This window comes from Apium graveolens, chromosome 6 (assembly GCF_009905375.1).
Source record: "Apium graveolens cultivar Ventura chromosome 6, ASM990537v1, whole genome shotgun sequence".
NCBI lineage: Eukaryota > Viridiplantae > Streptophyta > Magnoliopsida > Apiales > Apiaceae > Apium > Apium graveolens.
The window spans coordinates 92,653,669-92,673,799 of record NC_133652.1 but is presented as its reverse complement, the minus strand read 5'-3'; the positions used below and the strand labels follow the sequence as shown (position 1 = coordinate 92,673,799).

Below are 20,131 nucleotides of genomic sequence, written 5' to 3'. Positions count from 1 at the left end.
TCTTAAGAACACAAATTTTGTAGCAAGAAAAACTTAATTAATACAATTAAGTGAGTTTTTGATATTGTGTGTTTGTGGTATTTATGCTTACTTCAATATCTCTACAAATTACTAACTGCTTTGTTCACCAAAACCCAAATAAGTTTTAAAAGACAAAATTATTCAAGAAACACATTCACCCCTGGGTTATATTCTTAGCATTCAATATCTAACAAGTGGTATCAGAGTAAAATCTGAAAGTAAACAGATAAAGGTCTTGGAAGAATGAGTGCTCAGAAACTAACAAGCATCAAGATACGAACCTTTGACAAGGTCAACTACACAATGTGGAAAAAGAAAATGATGTTGTTCATAAGGATGGTAAATCCCATTTATATTCAGATCCTCAAGAATGGACCTTTCATTCCTATGATCATGGTTTCTGAATCTATAGAAGAAGACACAGTCATACCAGCACATTATGCCCCTAAAGACCCCTTAACCTACACAGAGCCTGGAAAGGAAAAGGTTGCCCTGGATAGCAGTTTACAACTCATATTAATTGAGTATCTTGACAATGTGATGTACAATAACATTGACAATTGTGATTCTGCTAAAAAAATTTGGGAAAAGATTGAGAAACTGTGTGAGGGGACAGAGGAAGTTAGATCTAACCAAAGGAGAATCTTGGTGTCACAATATGAGAGTTTCATGGCTAAGCCTAAAGAAGGAATTACTTAAAATTTTGAAAGATTCAACAAATTGATGAATGACTTGCAACTTCATGATAAATATTATGAAGCTGAGGAGGTTAACCTAAAATTTTTTCAAGCTCTTTTTGACCATCTTGAACAAAAGATATCTGCTATTAGAGAAGGAAGAGACTTGAGCAGGATGACACTGGAGGTTTTATACGGGATTCTGAAAATATATGAGCTTGAAATATTGCAGAGAAAGTCATTGAAGGCAAACCAAGGACATGTAGTAGATGGATCTAGTGCCTTGATGGTCAATGATAGTACAATATTTGAAGATGAACAAGAAGCTCAAACTCCAGTCACTCATGAAGTTGAGCAAAAGAACAAGGAACCTCAGAAACAAGTTATATTGGAGCTAGAGGAGGATGATTATTATACCCTTGAGGAGCTAGATGAGATGGATCAATCTATGGCTTACCTTGCTAGAAAATTTTCTAACATTAGGGTGAAAAAGCCAAAGTACTTCAAGAGCAAGGGACAGACCTCAAATAGAAACAACTGGAAAGGAAAAACTCAGTACAACTCAGGTTGCAAAGGTGGCTAGAAAACTGGATCTGTTGACAGATCAAAAATTAGGTGCTTCAACTGTGATGAGTTGGGCCACTTTGCAACTGAGTGCGGGAAGCCAAAGAAAGTGAAGAAGGAAAAAACTTATTTGGAGTTGGAAGCAAAGTATGAAGCTCTCTTGAAGAAATAAGAGGGAAAGACTTACATAGCTGAAGGTAAGAGTTGGGATGACACTGATGAAAATGATAATAATGAAGAATCTAGAAATTATGCACTAATGGCTTTAGAACAAGGAGAATCATCCTCATCAAAATCATAGGTACCAACTCTAACTACCATTGATTTAAATACAAGCTAATATAAAGAAACTGTTGAAAAGATGAGTGTAAAAATATTTCACATTCACACAAGCATGGTGGAAGCTACTGAGGAAGTTAGTAGACTGTCAAAGATTAATGAGAAGCTTGAGATTGAAAAGTAAGAATTAGAGTTACAGCTTGTTGAGCTTGAAACAGTCAAACAAGAAAATGAATATCTGAAAAACAAACTCAAGTGTGCAAGTGAAATTGAAGCAGTGCTGGGGGAAAAATTGGAAAGGAATGAAGTGAAATTAAAGTCCTTAAAAAATGCATCTCAAAAGGGCAAAATGAAAAGGTTCAGTCACAAAAGAAAAATTGTGAATTCCATAAATGCACCATTGCAACTTATTCACATGGACCTGTTTGGACCAGTTAATGTCTTATTTATTTCTAGAAAGAAATATGCACTTGTGATGGTGGATGACTACTCAAGGTACACATGGTTAGAGTTTATGCATTGAAAAGATGAAACTCCACACATCATTATTGAACACATGAAGAAAGTTGAAAAGAAGGCTGAAGATCAAAACTGTGTAGAGAGATTGAGAAGTGATAATGACACAGAATTCAGGAATGCAGCTTCGAGTGAATTCTGCAAAGATAAATGCATTATTCAAGAATTCTCAGCTGCAAGAACACCTCAACAAAATGATGTTTTTGAAAGGAAAAATAGAAATTTAGTTGAAACTGCCAGAACAATATTGCAAGATGCCAATCTATTCACATACATCAAACAAAAAGAAATATATATCTTCACTCCTAAAATCCTAGTATTATTAAAGTATTTTCCGGTGACAGATTTCCGGAGTGGATAATTGGGCAGTACGCATTTATGCGAGGGGTATTTAAAACGGTATTTTCAACCAACCGACCAACAAATGGCCCCTCTTTACACCAAAATTATTTTTTACATTTTTTCAAAAAAGACTCGGCCTTTCTCCTGCTTATTTCACCAAATATTTCCCCTCTTTACACCAAAATTATTTCCCTCTTAAACCAAAAAATCTGATCCCCCTTCCGCCCTTTCCTCTCACACTCACAGTCCCACTCTCTCACTCATGTCTTTCTATGTCCGGTCTCTCTTTCTCTCTCTCAAATCCCTTTCCTCATCTCACATTATCTCTCATCATCTTATATTGTTTGTAATTAGGATTTTAGGATTTAAATTGAACCCCAAATTGAAGAACATCTCAATTAATCAAACTGCAGCTTTGAGAAACCCTAGTTTCATGATACGGATAGTGTTTGTATCTTTCGATTTGTTTTTTTTCCTATTTTTTTTAGTCTTTTTTTACAGATCTGAAGCTTTCTTCCCAAGCTATAGACAGACCTTGTGAATTTTCGTTACTTCAATTGTACCGCTAATGCTGATACTAAAGATACTAAAGGTAAGCACGGAACACCCTTTATTTTTAATGTGAGTTTTGTTGTGTGATTTAGGTTTTTGTTGCTTGCTCACCACCTGTTTGATGAATGTTCTGTGAGAGTTTGATGGGGTTTTTATGTTATTGTTGAGTGGTTGAATTAATATATGCTGTTATTAGGATTCCCTTGCATTGTAGCCTATTAGGTATTTTTTGTTTTATTATAATCTATGATATAAGAAATCGAAATTTGAGTGAGTAGAAAATACAGGTTGAATTTGATTGAATTGCTAAAGAAAGCCAAAGACGAATAAAAAAAGAACGTACTTGCTTTCTGTTGATTGGAGTTGCAAAATCTTTATGTTTTGGTTGCATGGTTTGCAAAGTCATATCTTTGCATATGAGTTTTGAAAGTCTATATATTTTATTCTCTTTTTTGAACAAATTGTGAATTTAAAATTACACAAAAGTTGCATTTTGAGACATATGTGTAAATATCAGGGTGGGCCGGTGGGGACTTTGTTGGATTTCTGATTGTATTTAGAAAAGAAGAATATGTTAACATTATGAAAAGAGGACATTTCCTCCTTTCATATTTACTGTGTGCTAACATATCCATATTACTAGATGAAGCAAGTGAAGACGTAGTACCTATTGATGTGTGGGAAGAGGAAGATGAAGCTGAGCCTGAGGTGTGTGTGTTATGCTGCATGTTTTTTTACTTGATTATTATCCATATGCACCGCTTGCTTATTTGCTAATATGGCCTCTTTTAATTTAAAATATATAGATTGGTGATGGAGGAGACGGGGGTGGAATTGTTTTACACAACTGTTCTTGGGGTGCCCGGGCTCTATCTATTGCCCAGGAGGTCTTGCCTCAATTTGGTGATAACATAGAGCTATTCTCTTTTAAAACTACGCCTCGTAGATACATTTATGTCAGACTCGATAAACTTCCAAACAAGTAAGTTTTGGAATGTATATTAAAGTGAATCTTTTTTTTTATTTTAATAAAGATGCTCTGCATATTGTAATCTATAGTTTATAAGCTTCCCCAAAATCTCCAAGATAATGAAACAAAACCCGAAAAGAACAGTATCAAAAGATATAAATGTGTTAATTGGATCCCGACATTGTGGTAACTGCAAATGTTGTTTTTCATCAGATATGGATGTCCAGAAATAGAGGTGATTGAGAGCTACAATCGTGAGTATAAAAAATGATTGGATAAAGCAGGACAGGAGGGAGAACTACCTGAAGATCTGGCTATCGAAGTAATAATCTGAAATCGTCAACTTTTTTTTTATTTTCCCATTTCCAAGTTTTCCATGTACATGGTAGTATCATATACTAGATCAGGATATTTATATCTAGTTGTATGAATGAATTCCTTTCTTTTCTTTTGCAGGTATCATCTCCTGGTGCAGAGCGGCTCCTAAAAGTACCGGATGACTTGCAACGGTTCCAAGACATGCCTATGAAAGTTAGCTATGTAGATGATGTTGACGCAAAATTCCCCGGAAAGACTATGATTTTCTACCTGGATGTCATTGAAACAGAATCAGGGAACTGTGTGTGGAGGCTGGCAGATGTGAAGGAAAATAGGGACCCTGCTGCTAAAGGTAGACCCTTTAGCCGTAAACAGAAGGATTGGAGGTTAAAACTTCCCTATGGCATGGTTAAAAAGGTAACATTGTATCTGGATTGCTGATTATGGGTCTACTCCTAATAAACTCCGGTACTTTCATGCTAGCCAAACAGTTTTTTTGGTATATAGTCTACTTACATGATGAACACCGTGTTAAAAGGAGGATCAGAGTGGTATTTTAGCATATCTCTTGAGGTTACTGTATCACCTACCTTTTGAATATGTGTATTAGCGTAATTGAAGGCATATTTTGTCAGTTGATGTAAAAAAAGAAGAAAGAAAGTCATAATTTGTCAAGGATACTTGCCTTCAGTTAGCATTTTGCCTATAGGTATCAACGTGCTTATGCTTACATATTGATTTCCAATGTTACCTCTGTTCAGTCATTTGTCTTTTTTCTTTGATATTTCGAGTGTGACTTGTTCTTTCAAAAAGTTACTATTCAATTGTTAGGCTGTTATAATCATAGTCCATGTTTAAGTAATTTTTGGTATTAGGCATGGTACTGTGCCCGATCTTACATTATTAATGAATAGGCGTAGAAGGCTATTAGATACTCTACTCTATAAGGCTACATCTAGCTATGAAGAAAAAAGGGTTGTATGGTTGCTGTCTAAGTGTAACTATTTGAAACAATTCTTGTCCAAATCTTCCTACTTTTTAGGTAAATTGGTTTGGAAAGAAAATCAAAATATATGCATTTCTTCCTACAAAGGCAGAAAAAATGAGCATGACAATAACAAAGCTTTCTAATTCATTTTGTTGCAACTTATTTACTTAACTTCTTTTTTGTATGCACATTTTGTACTTAACGGTTAAAGTTTTCTAGAAGATCATAAGTGGATAAGAGATGGTCATTTTGGCAGGGTTATATACTTGTTTTTCTCATTTGTTGAATATTCAGACTTAATACATCACTTCTTATGGTCAACAGACTTGATGGGCGAACAGAGGGATCTGAAAGGCAAAAGTTAGTTGGCAGGTTCAATGAACCTTCAAATAAGAGGGTTAAATGCACTTTAATATCAACTAGAGCTGGATCTCTGGGGATCAATCTTCAGGCTGCTAATCGTGTAATTATTGTTGATGGTTCTTGGAATCCAACACACGATCTTCAGGCTATTTATCAGGTGTGGAGGTTCGAAACATTAAAGTTGTTTTAATGTACATCCGTTTCTTTGACTGTTGAATTCATATCAAAATTAAAAATGCCTCGTAATGTTCCAGGTATGGACAAACAAATTCGGTATATGCATACAGACTGTTGGCACATGGTACTATGGAGGAAAAAATTTATAAACGTCAGGTAACAACACTAATTTAAGAGTACTTGAATATTTGCATCTGGGAGATTCTAATAAATTTTTCGTTTAATCAGGTGACTAAGGAAAGCCTTGCGGCGAGGGTAGTTGATAGGCAGCAAGTACACAGGACCATTTCTAAAGAAGAGATGTTACGTCTCTTTGATTTTAGTGATGACGAACATTGTGAAACACTCCCTGAGATAAATCACTAAATGAACATCAAACTAAGCCTTATAGCAGCCGTGATAATGATATTTATCATTCTCGTTCTACTTTGTTTTTCTCATTACTACTATGTTTAGATTTTGAATTGTAACTTTAACTTGTTTAAACTTCCGCTTTTGTTTTATGGTTGGTAGACAATTAGTGGTATAAGGATGTTAATATGGTGATGGTAGTGGTATTATGGTGATGGTTGGTGGATTGATGTTTATGGTTTTTGCATTGTGGATTGTGTTGGTTTAAGACAATGGTCTTATTTATGGGCATGTTAATTTACAAATAGTTCCTAGCATTTTTTTTATAAAAGCGTTGCAATAGGTCTTTATACTGTTGCTAATAATCACTAAAAAACGTTGCTAAAAACACTAAAAAGCGTTATAAAAAACACTAAAAAGCATTGCAAAAAATAGCAAAAAGCGTTGCAAAAAACACTAAAAAGCGTTGCAAAAAGGTTGCATCGATACCCCACATGTGGGCCCCATTGTGCGGCCCACAAACCCTACTGTAACACTTTTCAAGAGCTATTGCAACCCCATTGGTGTTGCAATAGCACGTTTCTGTAACGGATAAAAAAGGGTTGCAATAGGGTGTCACCGGGGTTGCAAAAAACTCTATGGCAACGCCTAAAATTGCAACCCCGGAAAAGAGTCGTCATAGCTTTTTTTGACCTTTAGCAACGCTTTTTTGGCCTTTAGTTACGGTTTCGTGGGGTTGCGGAATCCAATCTATGGCATAGTGAAAGACTAAGTCACATTGACAACTCTAAGAGTAAGTTGTTTGATAATCAATTATGTATTATGTAATTGTATTTCTTGAGTCTGTAAAAATGGTTAGAAGATTAGATTGGGGGATTTTTCTGTGAACAGATTCAAGCTAAGGAATAAACTCTGGAAGAAGATCAAGCCATGATCATGCCTCAGAGAAAAGATGTAGAAGTTTGGAGTTGAATAAAGTTATTCTATGAAAAATGTTCTAAGTCAATATCAACAAGTCACATATCAAGTTATATCGAGAAGTCATTCGAGAAGTTCAAAATGACTTGTAGAGAAGTCCAAAATGGCTTATAGAGAAGTCTCAGAGATATCGACAAGTCAAATGAAGATGTAAAGAACTGGAGATATCGACAAGTCATTTTTGCATGTAGAGAACTCGAACATATCGATAATATTTCACATGCAAGGATCTAGAGACCTCGACAAGTCAAGTATACTTATAGAGAACTCAGAGATCTCGATAAGTCATTATACTTATCGAGATGTCATTTCTTTATAGACCAAATTGGAGATCTCGACATACTTCTCAAATTCAGAATACAGACAAGTTCAAGATTCAAGATTATCAGTCAACAAATAATTCATTCACAAAATTGGAAAGTCTAAAAAGCAGCTTGAAGAATACAAGATCAATGACCAAGATTTACTGGACAAAGGGTTGTCACAGACCTGCAAGATTCTGCACAGATTCGCTAAGCCAGAAATGGAAATAGAAATATGTTGCTTTAGAAAATGGTTTAGTACATTTTAGTACAAGTTTTATAAACCCATGCTGCTAGTCTATAAAGCATGCACAGGTTCTTAGTTTACAAGTAACAAACAGATCTATATTTTCTTGTACACTCTCAAGATAGAAGCTTAGTTCTTATTTTTCTTAAGAACACAGATTTTGTAGGAAGACAAACTTAATTAATACAATTAAGTGAGTTTTTGATATTATGTGTTTGTGGTATTTATGCTTACTTCAATATATCTACAAATTACTAACTGCTTTGTTCACCAAAATTCAAACAAGTTTTAAAAGACAAAATTATTCAAGAAACACATTCACCCCCACCCCTATGTGTTATATTCTTAGCATTCAATATCTAACATCTTTTGGCTCACAAATGCGCCTTCCTCCTTTCAAAGTCTTATGAATGAAGTGTTTTAGAAACAGATCAGAAAGTTTCTTTTGATTTTTTGATTATTTTTTGATTCAAATTCAAAATGAAGATGATCATATTAAGCATCTCAAGGAGGTATTTGAGATATTAAGAGTTAATCATTTATGTGCCAAGCTTAGTAAATTGTGAGTTTGCCATCAAATATATGGTGTACTTGGGGCACCTGATATCCAGCCAAGAAGTTGCTGCAGATTACCAAAAATCAAATCAATATTTAGAATGACCTAGGCATTCATCAACTAGAGAATTGAGAGAATTTTTTAAGATTAGATGGCAATTATAGGAGTGATTAGTAAACCTTTGATATAACTATTAAGGAAAGGGCCATACAAATGAAATGATCAAACTGAGAAGTCTTTCAATCAACTAAAGAAACTTATGACAAAAATATTAATGCTTGCATTTCATGACTTCAACAAAACTTTTGTGTTGGAAACTGATGACTGCATGACACTACTAGAAAAAGTAGAATATACATCGCCTCTTAGACATCGGCCGCTCCTGGCACTGATGTATAAAGTTGTTTTTACATCAGTTTTGTCCAACCGATGTCTTTGTGTAAAATAGACATCGACCTCATTATTCCAACTGATGTTATAAGTTAGTTTTAAAATAAATGATCAAGCGCGCCTCCCCCGTTTCCCCCTTAGCCAAATAATTCATTCCCTCTTAAAACTTCCCCCCATTTTTTGCCTTGTAAAATTTTTAAGTATTAATCTTCCCCTCTTTTAAACTTTACCCTCAAAATATACATATATAAAAATTAAAATTAAAAAAATACTATTATAAAAACACTTACATATCAAAAGGCATAAAACAAAAAAAAAATCAAAAAATCTCTCTACTCTTTCAAGTGAAGGACCAGCTATGCTCAACCCCATCGACCGAAGAACTCAAATTTTTCTGCTCCATGTGCTTGTTAGGGCGAAAACACACACTAATATTCACGCAAGTATACGCGTTCGCAAGTAGTATAAGATATAAATCAGATTCGTTCCCACAGAGACTGGTTTATGTTAAGTTCAATTTATGCACCTATGCAACAATGTATGATTATCGCTCAATGCTAAGACAAATAACAAATTGGGTTTTTATTAAACTAAGAGATTATACTAAATAACATTAACTAAGAGAATTGAGGTTAAATTAATATATATGATAAACATGGGATTCTAACTTTATTACTATTCCATTCAATAGCCTTATTGTTGTTAACATTGGCATGTGATGGTGATGACACTAATCAGATAACACGAAACTGATAAATGCCAACTTTCATTGCACGAGTACCATTCTACCAGACATCCATAAAAGAGATAGAAGCTGAATAGGCACCAATTATATTGAGACCCTATATGTCTATAGAATTTGACAACATAACGGTTTAAGTACAAGTTATCTATCTTGATTACATAGGGCAAGTAAAACGGTTAGAGTTACCTACGAATCATGCATAACAAATACATGAACCTATGCTAGCATGGCAAGTTCTAAACCTCTATATTCACTGTCGCTTCAATAGAGATTAACACGCTATCTTATACGTTAGCTACACACATAAGACGAATAAGCACAACCATACTAGGATATCAATCAATCACCACACACCAAGATATCGAAACAATTAACTATTGAAATCCATAAGTAAATCTGCTAGAATCCCATGACAACGATTAGCCCATAATCGAACTCATCGTCACCATGGGTTCCAGTAAAAGCATGGTATAAAACAAGTTCTTAATAAACTAAATAATAATCAAAGTACGAATAAACGAGATCTAGGTTCAACAAGAACGAAAACGAGCATCCAAAGTTACAACTAATTCAAAGAATCACAAGTTGAAAACAAGATCTTCTTTTTCGGAGTTGTTCTGTGCTTCTAGGTCTTCTCCTTGGTATCCCAATCTTCCCGGATGATGAAAACCCTTTTTTTTAAGTATATATACGCCCCTAGTGGACCTGGACCCTTAAAATCGTCAAATTCTACTCAGAAAAAGGCTTTTTCAGCGAAATCAGCGACCAGCCGCGCCCTGAGCGGCCGCTCAGCTCGCTGAGCGGGCGCTCAGCTCTGCTGAGCGGGCGCTCAGCTCTGCTGAGCGGGCGCTCAGCTCTGCTGAGCGGGCGCTCAGCTACTGACTGGAAAAATATTCTGATGAATCTTGTTTTGACCATAACTTGAGTTCTACTCGTCAGAATTAGGCGATTCAACTGCCCACGCGAAGCTATTGAGATTCTCTACAACTTGACAATGGCCTTGGCTTCCAATTCTGATCACTTTTCATCATATTTCCTTTAAAAGCTCTTTTCTTCATTTAACTGATACCTGAAATGCAATAACACAAAAACACATAAAAATACCAACAACTTGAGTCCAAAACACCAATTTAAGCTTGTAATAAAGCGTTCCAAGTGGATACAAAATCCACTTATCACACCCCCAAACTTGAATCGATGCTTGTCCTCAAGCATAAACAGACTCAAAACTACAAAATAAACCTAATGCATGAATGCAACTATGTGAATGCAACTAAATGATAATGCAATCGATCCCCTCAGAATAACCATAACCAAATGAATAAACTAATGCCTCTAAGAATGCAATAACTTGAAACAGAGTTCGAATAAATCCCACAAACCAACTCACAAACCAGAAACGTGCGTGTGTGGATGCTTAGCATATATACTCTCGATACTAGATCAATAACCATAACTTATCTATCATCGAAACAATCAAAAGTTTATAAACAGAATAGACAATAAACGCATTATGACTCACAACACCTCATTTCTACTAGAGTTTTACAAGGATTCACACTATTATTGAACACATAGCAAAGATGCTTATTTGATCGTGCAATGAATGAGGTCCCAAAAGACTTATACAATAATACCCATGTAGCGAGCGTTAGGTTAGCGGATCCCAGACTATAAAAGCCTTAGGTCACTAGGCACAAAGTCCCCTAGAACTTAATAACTCGAGTATTAAAGAGCTCACTCTTGATCAATTGTGCATAAACACATACTTTTTTTCTTTCTTTTTTTTTCTTTTTTTCTCTTTTTTTCCTTTTTTTCAACAATTTCTGAATGAGTGCGTTTCGCTCCATCTCATTCAACCCTAGGCTACTCATAAAAATATGAGCCGGCTACTAGCCATTTGACACCTAGCCTTACAACAACTAGCAATGAAATCCAAGTTTTTCTCCAGATAAAAAAAATCAGTATTTTTACGTCATTAAGAGAATATCACAAATTCTAAATATAACCAAGTGATTAAATCTCAACAACAAACAAGTATGATCATGATCTAGATCAAAAGCAACCCTATAAGACTTGTGAAAATATTTATTTCCGACATGCAAATCAATTCATTAAGACTTAAACATCCCTCTATTCGTCATCACCACACTCAAATCAATATCAACTTATCAAATATCATAGTTCATCTTAAGGGATCATGCTAAATATGCATGCAAATGCAACTATATGAAATCATATAAAAACAAACAAATATGTCCTAAATGAATAATCATGCAAAAATATGAATGAACTAAAACTAAACATGCAATATGAATCTATATGGATCTATATGAACATACACTACTAATCCTTACATTATCACCCCCAAACTTAAAATTTTCAATGTCCTCATTGAAGGTAATAATAAGGATTTCGGGCATACCTAATTAGCGGGAGAGTCACCCTCGTCGGGTGGAGGATCAGGTGGCCAATCAACCTCGCCACCAGTGTCTCGAACAACAATATCGAAAGCATGTGTCAAATCTGCAGCAAAATGACGGTGAATGTCGTGCATGGCCTCCATACGCCTAATTACTCGCCTGTACTGCTCATCACCAATACCAGTCCTATCAACTACCTGTTGCACATGAGAAGAACCCTCTGTAGGCACTAGAGGATCCGTTCGGCTACCCTCTTCATCATCAAAGATATATCCCAACCCCTTGTCAGGGGGTGCACCTAAGAATGAATAACTCAAGTGATCTGGTAGTGGGTGAAGCTCAAGTGTGGAAATATCTTCAATAGACGGCTCGAGACGGTCTTGAGAAAATTTTAGCTCTGCTAACCCAAGAGAATCGAATGGCATATCCAACTTTCTCTTCCATGGAAGTGCATTCAAAATATGCAGTTACTCTAGTTTAAAGCACTCCTCTTTAACTGTGGGTAACTTTATTTCCTTGAACACATTAAAAGTGACCTTTTGATCGTAAACCTTCATCGAAAGCTCTCCTTTTTGCACATCGATCATAGTTCGGCCTGTAGCCAAGAATGGTCTTCCCAAGATAATGGGAATCTTCTTATCTTCCTCGAAATCAAGAATTACAAAGTCAGCAGGAAAGATGAGTTTATCCACCTTGACCAAGACATCCTCCACTATACCTCGTGGATAAGCGATGGAACGGTCAGCTAGCTGCAATGACATGTATGTTGGTTTCGGATCAGGCAGACCAAGCTTCTTGAAGATAGATAAGGGCATCAGATTGATGCTAGCTCCTAAATCACATAAACACTTGTCGAACGACAAGTTTCCGATGGTGCAAGGAATAGTGAAGCTTCTAGGATCTTTAAGCTTCGGAGGCAACTTCTGTTGCAGCACAGCACTGCATTCCTCCGTGAGAGCAACGGTCTCTAAGTCATCGATATTCACTTTCCGAGAGAGAATACCTTTCATAAACCTCGCATAGCTAGGCATCTGTTCATAAGCTTCAACGAAAGGTATGTTGATATGAAGTTTCTTGAACACCTCCAGAAACTTCTCAAACTGCTTATCCAGCTTTTTCTTCTGTAGCCTTTTAGGAAAAGGAGGTGGAGGATAGATCTTTTTCTCCCCTGTATTACCCTCAGGAGGAGTGTGTTCCACAGTAGTCTTCCTTGGTTCCACCTCTACTTCCTTCTGCACATCTTCTTCAGCCAAAACTTCAGATTCTGGAACTTGAGACTTTTCAGGCTCTTCGTCTTGCTATACTTGGGGGCTTGCGACCTTTCTAGACCTTAAGGTGCTGGCGTTCACCTGTTCTTCAACTTCCCTCTTGCCTGGATTTGTTTCTGTATCACTAGGAAGCGTTCCTGGTGGTCGATTCAATAAGGCATTAGCAATTTGCCCTATTTGGTTCTCCAGATTCTGGATAGAAACAGCCTGGCTTTGGCATATAAGAGCCTGGTTTTTGCACATAAGCCTCAACTCCTCCAATTCAGATTTTTCATTCGAAGATAGACCTGCATCATTAGTTTGTTGTTGAAGTTGGAGTTGTTGTCTTGGTGTAAATTGTTGCAGAAAACCAGGAGGGTTAAATAGCTTATTTGCAAACTGCTGGAATGGCTGTTGCATCGCATTCTGATTGTTGCTCCAGCTGAAGTTAGGATGATTCCAGTTGTCAGGATAATAAGTGGCAGGAACTGGCTGTTGCGATCTCTGAAAGTTGCTCACAAACTGAGCTGAGTCACTAGATATAGCACATTGCTCTGTCACATGCGGACCTGCACACAACTCACAAACACTGGTTATCTGCTTAACACCATAGTTAGCCAGAGAATCGATCTTCATAGACAACGCCTTTAGTTGAGCAGTGATAACCGTAGCTGTATCCACCTCAAGAACTCCTGCTACCTTGCCATGTGGATATCTCTGGGTTGGATACTGATATTCATTAGCAGCCATCCGTTTAATTAGATCATAAGCTTCCTTATAGCTCTTTGCCCATAATGCTCCGCCTGATGCTGCATCGAGCATGGGTCTGGACTGTGCTCCCAACCCATTGTAAAAACAAGTGATAATCATCCAATCATGAATTCCATGATGAGGACACTTCCTAAGCATCTCCATGTAGCGCTCCCAAGCTTCACTTAGCGATTCTCCCGTTTGCTGCGCAAATTGAGTAATAGCATTTCTGATTGCAGCTGTCTTCTCCATAGGGAAGAATTTAGTAAGGAATTTCTGAGCAAGATCCTCCCAAGTAGTAATCGAACCAGCTGGTAGAGAGTGTAACCAGCTCTTAGCCTTATCCCTCAGAGAGAATGGGAACAGTCTCATCTTTACAGCATCTTCAGAAACACCATTGAACCTGAAGGTGTCGCAGATCTCTATGAAATCCCTAATATGTGTATTGGGATCTTCCGTTGGAGAACCCCCAAACTGGATTGAATTCTGCACCCATTGAATTATGCAAGGCTTGATCTCAAAGGTATTAGATGTGATAGCTGGCCGGACAATGCTAGATCGAATGTCATTGATCTTGGGTTGAGAAAAATCCATCAAAGCTCTTGTTCGTGCTACTGGATCTCCCATTGTAATGAGTACCTGAAACACAAACAAGTAAACCGTGAAAGTAAAAGAATCTGAGTCACTGAACTTTAACAACCACTGATGATAAGCACATAAACTAAAAATTAACACCGAGTCCCCGGCAGCGGCGCCAAAAACTTGTTAGGGCGAAAACACACGCTAATATTCACGCAAGTATACGCGTTCGCAAGTAGTATAAGATATAAATCAGATTCGTTCCCACAGAGACTGGTTTAGGTTAAGTTCAATTTATGCACCTATGCAACAATGTATGGTTATCGCTCAATGCTAAGACAAATAACAAATTGGGTTTTTATTAAACTAAGAGATTATACTAAATAACATTAACTAAGAGAATTGAGGTTAAATTAATATATATGATAAACATGAGATTCTAACTTCATTACTACTCCATTCAATAGCCTTATTGTTCTTAACCTTGGCATGTGATGGTGATGACACTAATCAGATAACACGAAACTGATAAATGCCAACTTTCGTTACACGAGTACCATTCTACCAGACATCCACAAAAGAGATAGAAACTGAATAGACACCAATTATATTGAGACCCTATATGTCTATAGAATTTGACAACATAACGGTTTAAGCACAAGTTATCTATCTTGATTACATAGGGCAAGTAAAACGGTTAGAGTTACCTACGAATCATGCATAACAAATACATGAACCTATGCTAGCATGGCAAGTTCTAAACCTCTATATTCACTGTCGCTTCAATAGAGATTAACACGCTATCTTATACGTTAGCTACACACATAAGACGAATAAGCACAACCATACTAGGATATCAATCAATCACCACACACCAAGATATCGAAACAATTAACTATTGAAATCCATAAGTAAATCCGCTAGAATCCCATGACAACGATTAGCCCATAATCGAACTCATCGTCACCATGGGTTCCAATGAAAGCATGGTATAAAACAAGGTCTTAATAAACTAAATAATAATCAAAGTACGAATAAACGAGATCTAGGTTCAACAAGAACGAAAACGAGCATCCAAAGTTACAACTAATTCAAAGAATCACAAGTTGAAAACAAGATCTTCTTTTTCGGAGTTGTTCTGTGCTTCTAGGTCTTCTCCTTGGTATCCCAATCTTCCCGGATGATGAAAATCCTTTTTTTTTTAAGTATATATACGCCCCTAGTGGACCTGGACCCTTAAAATCGTCAAATTCTACTAAAAAAAGGCTTTTTCAGCGAAATCAGCGACCAGCCGCGCCCTGAGCGGCCGCTCAGCTCTCCTGAGCGGGCGCTAAGCTCTGCTGAGCGGGCGCTCAGCTACTGACTAGAAAAATATTCTGATGAATCTTGTTTTGACCATAACTTGAGTTCTACTCGTCAGAATTAGGCGATTCAACTGCCCACGCGAAGCTATTGAGATTCTCTACAACTTGACAATGGCCTTGGCTTCCAATTATGATCACTTTTCATCATATTTCCTTTAAAAGCTCTTTTCTTCATTTAACTGATACCTGAAATGCAATAACACAAAAACACATCAAAATACCAACAACTTGAGTCCAAAACACCAATTTAAGCTTGTAATAAAGCGTTCCAAGTGGATATAAAATCCACTTATCAGTGCTCAACTCGACTATATGCTCTCTGTAACACCCCCAAATCCGGGGTCGGGGATCCGGGTTGTCACGAGTTTTATTTCCCTTAATAACACCCAATCTTAATAAACAATCAACTACTCTGTACTGTGACCCCACAATAAACACACATACCACAAGTTATAGTCTCAGAGATGAATATCCAAAAATAACACGAGTCATTTTATTCCACAATTATAAACCATTTCACCTCAAACGGGGGTTCTGAATAATTTACATATTCCTTGCCATTATTACAATTCATATTATACATAAGTCTGGTTCATCAATAGTTGGAAACCTTGCCTATTGGTAGCTCCTACCTCAGCTACGGCGGCATCAATGCTTCCAGAAAACTGCGGAACGTTTTCTAACCGCTTGCGAATTGGAAGCTTGGTCTTGTTCATCTTTTCTATCTGTTGTTGTGTGATGAAAGAAGAAAACAAGGGTGAGCAACAAGCCCACCAAAATAATGTGTATAATGATTAACAATATATGAGCATTCTCATAGTACTCATGAAAATCTTAGTCAAGAAGAAATGAACCAAGCTGATATCTTAACGCGACCAAGTCGCAAAATATTCTGTATATATATACATATACTTTTCACAATCTTTGAAATCCTCTGACATATATAATATACACAGAGTTCCAGTTTATAACTGTATAAAAAATATTGTTGCAAGGTGATCTCATATATCTAACCTTGTCTCAACGTTTTTATGAAAATCTTTGACATGCACAAGATAATCATTTACTAGATATAAGTTAAAAAGATGAAGTTACAAGATACTTCAATATACTTATATCTTTTCCGAATACTACTTGAACTACCACCGTTCAATGTATAAATAGTTCATCCCATAGATTAAGCTATGAGACAAAACTTGTATAGAATCAATCTTTAAAATTATCATCAAAATAAAATAAAGTTACGAGATACTTCATTTGATACAAACATCATTTTGAAAACTTGACCCTGCCAACACTCAACAATCGCCCAACCGTAGCCTTTCTATCGAAGTGCTCTGGGTAGTGTTGCAGAAATATCCAATTGGATGATGAACTCATTACGGGAGTTTACCGCGCCAGGAAGACCACTTACGATGATCAGTCGTAGTAGTGCAACCCCACCATTTTCTACATGTAGAGGAGAACCTGTCGGATTTACTTGTCAACCGAACACTGGACTCCTAAGGAATGTACCGTCTTGCGGAACTTCCAGGCCATTTGGGCCAATATAATAAGGCTGGGCCGGCGCCACTCGACCACTTACGCCACTCCTAGTTCAGATGAAATCCATGACTCTGAAACGTAAAGCTCGTTCCCCCTTTCCCCAAGTAGAAACTTGTTGATACGACTCCACCAAGAACACGTATCTAGTTAGAAAGGAGAACTCACCAATATTTCCCAGGCGATGCCTGTTAATGGATTAACTTGTTCCAAGAATTTTACTTCCCGAGTGTTGGGTAAGTAATCAAAAATTCTTTTATCAAAATAGCAACCTTGTTGCGAATATACAATACACCACAGAGCCAGATCCCTTAGGTTTTGAGCGAGTATTTAAATAACCAAAGATATACTTATACGAAAGTAATATCTTTATTTGAATAATCAAAAGTAAGTTTGATCATCGACACATTATTCCTTAATAAAATAAAGAATAATAATTAGTAGTTAATCGGAGTCATAAGTCCTCGAATGAATATTCAAATAATAATATTTATTAATAAAAATAAACAGAGTCATAAGCCCTCGAATGAATATCAAAATTATATTCAATAATAAAATAACGGGGTCATAAGCCCTCGAATGAATATTCAAAATAATATTCATTAATAAAATAACGGGGTCATAAGCCCTTGAATGAATATTCAAAATAATATTCATTAATAAAATAAGGTTATCGAATAAACCTTATTTGATTTATAGTTTTAAAAACTATTCATATATATATATATATATAAATATATATATTATACTCGGGAGCATCGACTCCCGGTTTTAGGAAAAAAAATTCACCTTTGGGTCCCTAATACTAAGGGTATATGCAAATTACCGCTTATCTCTAGCATAGGTATTATGCAACTATAAGAATTGAAATCAACAGATAGATAACCAGATTATGAAACAGACATGCATATATATACCATCTCAGCATGCTTCAATATATCGCAAAATTTGCTAATTAACCAACATGCATCTATCACAAGATAATGCATATACATATATACATCACCACAACAGTATAACAGGTAGAAAACTTGCCTGAGCGACTGGGGGTTATAAATGGCTTGGGACGAGTCTGGTAACCTATAAACAACATATAAGTTGGAATTAAACCAAAGTCACTTATAAATCTATACTTTAACCAATTTAGACTCTAACGCTCGCTTTGCGCTTACTGATTTTCTTAAATCGCTCGAGTACCCTCGGCTCCACCATTTTTAATAAATTAACCATTACGAGTTTTAAGGCGATTCTTTCGCGAGTGTCTTACCAACTACCTAACACACTTTACATAAATGTTTCATACTCCAATTAGTCCTTTTAGGTCTTTAACCTATGTTTCAAAGTAAGGCGAGGGGTAATAATTCGTTCGCGAAAAGTCGTTACTTAAAACGGCCGTTTCTCCTAAACCGTACATCGGAATCAAACGAACTACATATCAAAACGAAGCTCGTAATATGAACTATCTAATCATGGCAATGGTCAAAACCTAGGAGTGATTTCACGGGTCCTAATGTTAAGAACAAAAACAGTCTAAAGTAAATCGGACATTACGGCGGCTATGTTTACGCGATTACCCAAATTTAAAACACTCCAATTCAACCCACAATCAATCCACAATCACAACCCAATCAAAACTCCATCCATACTACATCATAACAGACCCAACAACTCAACATTAACAATTTATACTTATTCTTAAACTTGAACTTAACTACACTTAAGTTCATTAATCAACAATCCAAGAATTACCACTCCAAAACTTCACAAAACTAACTAATCTCTACATTCACAACAAGCAAGCCCCCCATGAATTAAAATCAACAAAACTAAACCTAATTACTCAAATAAAGTTAGGGTTTGGAGGGGTTATACCTTCCTTGGAGAGTGGAGAATCAAGAGAATGGCTTGGAATCACCCTTAAAGTATTTATCCAAGCTTAAACTAAACAAAACTTCAAGAACAAAAAATTTAGTTCTTGAAAAACACTATTCACCATCTTCTTCCATGATTTTTAGGAAGAGATTGAGAATGATTTAGGAGCTCAAACTTATAGGATATCCATAACTATGCATAAGGAGTCTTAGATAATTACCTTGTGATTTAACAATACTTGGAACTTGATTTTTGATTTTCTTGCTTTGCAAAAGAAGAAAAAGCCAAGAGCATGGAAGAAGAAAGGTGAGAAAATGTTGTGTTTTTGGTGAAAATGAATTGTTGGCTTGGTTGGTTGATTTTTTGATTTGTTTTGTTTTGTTTTATTACCTTTTTACCATGGTAACTTTTGTGTGGTTCTAATTCAACCAACAACACACTTGGTTCTCTTCTCATTGGTTTGATGACATCATCCCCACTAATCTCTTTGATTAGCTTTTAATTATTTGGCTAATGACTGCTGATCTGTTATACGGTTCGCTTAACTTTCGTTTTCGTTTATCGTTTTGAGGAATCATACCCGGGATCTTATTTCTTAGGTTCCCTTAACCTTTCTCAATACATTATATTCCTTTTTATGATCCTCTATTAAAATCCTTGAATTTAAATCCTTTTTATCCTGTTACCTTATACTCAATTCTTTCGATATCTGGTGAATTTTCGGGACAAATCAAAAGGTTCAAATTTGGATTCTGACGATCTTTACATACACTTATATATCATATAGAGTACCAATAAAATATTAGAATATCCATAAAAGAACCCCTACATAGTGTGGCATGAACAGTTTTCTTATTCAGCATAATCAGCAAAACACTATTCATAAGGGTTTCAAAAATTCCAAAAATTGGGGTTATTACACTCTCTCGATCTAATAGCTTTTTCCCCCAACTCTGCTCACTCTAACTCTGCTATCTTTTCGTCGTCGGAGGTAAAAACGGAGTTTATTTATAGCTCG

At 36.2% G+C, this 20,131-nt stretch overlaps 1 non-coding gene and 1 pseudogene across 1 annotated transcript; both read left to right on the top strand.

The window, feature by feature from the left end:
* Positions 1–357: 357 nt before the first annotated feature.
* Positions 358–6,425, top strand: LOC141665312 (uncharacterized; annotated as a pseudogene).
* A 7,461-nt stretch (positions 6,426–13,886) lies between these two features.
* Positions 13,887–13,993, top strand: LOC141670070 (small nucleolar RNA R71). The gene has a single exon (XR_012554319.1). It is a non-coding gene; the product is annotated as a small nucleolar RNA R71 (small nucleolar RNA).
* The last annotated feature ends 6,138 nt before the right edge of the window (positions 13,994–20,131 follow it).